We start from the raw sequence: 3,432 nt of genomic DNA, 5'->3' as shown, positions 1-3,432 counted from the left end.
CTTCCCTCTGCTGAAATCTCCCTGCTCCCCTTGCCAGCCACCAGGTGTCCCCTTCTCCCCCAGGAGCCTCTTTAGCCCCCTCCTCCAGCCCTAGTCTTGGGCCTCAGTTACACCCTGTCCCTCCTGTTTTTGTCCTGTCAACCAGCACCCCAGTTCTACCTCAGAGGACCCACCCAGAGCCTTTCCTGCTCCCTGCAAACGCACAACATTGTGCAGGACAGAGGTCTTCCTGCCACCATGTAGGGGTCTGTAATAATGTCCCTGTTAGGGAGGAACAGAAAATTCTCCAGGATTCAGGTCAAACTCCAGCCCTGGACTGGGGATCCAGGGCAGTCCCCCAGGGCTGGAGGTAAAGGGAAGGTTTTCTGAGAAGAGGAGCTGGGATGAGTGTCCCATCAGGAGGTGGGATGACACTGTGCAGGTCTGGGTCTGTGAGCACAGAGAAGGGACCCTCGGGGGGACTGGGGGAGCATGATCGCAGGAGTGCTCCAGTGGCTGTCCTCATGGGCTTTGGCCTCTGGCCAGCTGTGCCCCAAGGCTGCTGGACAGCCCAAGCAGAGGCCAAAGCCTATGAGGGCAGCCACTGGAGCACTTCTTAGGAGTTTTTGATTCCAACCATCTGGAGGGCATCATCACTTGCCTTCCTTCTGACCCCTTTGCCCTCTTCGTGTGTGTTCCCAGTATTCACTGCCCACAGCAGCCCTCTCTGATTCCTTCTCTGAGTTTTCAGCCCCAGCCGAGGCCCCTCTGGAATGGACCACTCCATGCCATACCCCATCCCCAGCAGTGGTCAGGAATTTGGGTTCTGGTGTTTTCCTGAGTGCCAATCTCAGCTTGTTCTCTTCATATCAGCTGTGTGACTGGGGATTTTCCCTTACTGTCTCTGTGCCTCAGTCTTCTCCACCGTGAAATAGTGTCAATCCTCATAGGTTGTAGTGAAAAGCAAATGAGATGACCCTAGCAGGAGTTTTCATAGCGCCTGATGCAGAATAAATTTGTGATAAACATTAACCAGGATCATTATTGTTTTTGTCAGTATTGTTTCCACAGATGCCCTGTTTTAACCATCAGTTAACTCCGTTAATAGCCATAACATCTTTGGGAGGTGGTTATTATTATTAATCACTGTTTTACAGATGAGTAACTTATACTATGTATGAGCTAACTATCTTACTGAAGCTCACCAGAGCCAGGAGGGGAGATACCAGCACCCACTCCCAGGTATGTCTGGCCCCAGAGCTCCTGCCCATAACCCCTGGCTGTGCCTTATTCCACAGCAGTGTCAGTGACAGCAGTAGCTGCTGGCATTATAAAAGTAGCCAAAGCTGAGCAAAGACCCTGAAACAAATATGGTCCCCACAGCATGAAGTGGAAAGACTAGATATCCAGAGTACTCTCAATCTCAGTGAGTCACTCCTCCCTATACATGTCCCGTGGGCTTGTTTTCCAGGGACTTCTTAGCCACTTGCAGGATATGTCCAGGGATGATGCAAGCAACATGCACCTCTCCCTGCACTGCTGAGTGGGACATGCTGAGGCCCTGTGTTCTATGGACTCTCTGCCTCTGGACCCAGCTGAACATTCACAGCCTCCTTCCTGGCACTCTCCCCTTTGAGTGGGTGCAGTAGCCCACATTCACCCCGATTCTGTTAGTAGACCAGTTGATGAGGAAACTTAAGTACCAAGGGGTTAGATCCCCTTGCTATACCAACGGGTTAGATCCCCTTGCTAGTCCACAGCAAAGCCTGCACCTTGTGACTCTAGGTGTATTGACCTAAAACAGTATTCCTTTCTGCCTCTAGTAGCAGATGTTCTTTAATGGTGCCCACATGCCACATGCTTTACACACAATTCTGTAACATCCTCATTATCATAAATAGTGGTAATTGTTAGGGTAGCAACAACTGTTACACCCTTACACTGACAGAACTCTGGGAGTTTCCTTGAACCTCTTCATCACAGGACACACACATGTCACATGAGAAAGACAGCCAATCCTATTAACACAGCATTCAAGGATTAGTTCAAGACTGACAGGATTTGGGGGCACCTGGGTGGCTCAGTCGGTTAGGCGTCTGACTCTTAATTTTGGCTCAGGTCATGATCTCAGCGTTTGTGCATTTGAGCCCCACGTTGGGCTCTGTGCTGATAGCACAAAGCCTGCTTGGCATTCTCTGTCTCCTTCTCTCTCTGCCCCCCCCCACCTCTGTCTCAAGAATAAATAAGTAAATTTTTTTTAATTTGATTTTTTTAACGTTTATTTATTTTTGAGACAGAGAGAGACAGAGCATGAACGGGGGAGGGTCAGAGAGAGGGAGATACAGAATCTGAAACAGGCTCCAGGCTCTGAGCAGTCAGCACAGAGCCCGACGCGGGGCTCGAACTCACAGACCGCGAGATCATGACCTGAGCCGAATTCGGCCGCCCAACCGACTGAGCCACCCAGGCGCCCCATAAATAAGTAAATTTTTTTAAAAAAGACTGACTTAGGATTTGGATCTGGCCATGATGGAGAAACAGGCCTGGATTTATCCTCCCACTTAAAATAACTAAAAAAACTGGAACAGACAATTCTTGGATCTGGTACAACAGGCAGTTCAGGTCACTGATACCTGACAGAAGGGGGGAAATGAGGTGAGTAGTATAATTTTCCCCATCTTACTGCCTGGAGAGGGTTTTCGGGCATCAGTGCAAGGAGAGGAAACCCAAAACAGAGGCCCATGGTCTCCCCAGAGTTGAGGAAGCAGTTGAGAATTCAGGGAGGCCAAGACAAGGAAAATTCTGAGATTAGAGGACCAGAGAAAAGAGAGCTGCATGGAGGGGGAGAGAACTGCAGAGAGAGAGAGAGTGCAGAGAGAGAGAGAGAGAGAGCACGCTCTGGAGATCTGCATAGGGCTCCCCTAGAGTCTCCAGCTGAATTCTGATCCGTGCATATGTGTGAGGAAATTACCCAAGCAAGGGAAAAGTACCACCAAAAAAGAATGTGTGGAGCAACCCCAGAGTTCACAGAGGGACGGAAATAGTTCATCTTCTCACCTGCCAGAAGTGAGAAAACCTCAAAATATGCAGGGGGTTGGGTAGGTCTCACAGCTAGTTATTACCTCAGTAGTTGGGAAAATTTACCGTGGACTAAAGGCTGTTCTGGTCACATATAATAATGCTTAAAAGCAAGCCTTAAAAGGATAAAACGGTTTCCAGGTAACTTATCTGCATCCCAGCACAAAGCTCAAAATCACTTAAAGGAATTATTACTGTTATTATAAAAACCAGAACCCCACAGGTAAAATTCACAATGTCTGGCATCCAATAAAAAACTATTGGCGGGGGGGGCGCCTGGGCAGCTCAGTCGGTTAAGCCTTCTACTTCAGCTCAGGTCATGGTATCACTGTCCGTGAGTTTGAGTCTCGTGTTGGGCTCTGTGCTGACAGCTCA

This window comes from Panthera uncia, unplaced genomic scaffold (genome assembly GCF_023721935.1).
Source record: "Panthera uncia isolate 11264 unplaced genomic scaffold, Puncia_PCG_1.0 HiC_scaffold_1501, whole genome shotgun sequence".
In the NCBI taxonomy this organism is placed as follows: Eukaryota; Metazoa; Chordata; class Mammalia; order Carnivora; family Felidae; genus Panthera; species Panthera uncia.
Note: the sequence above shows the minus strand (reverse complement) of the source record.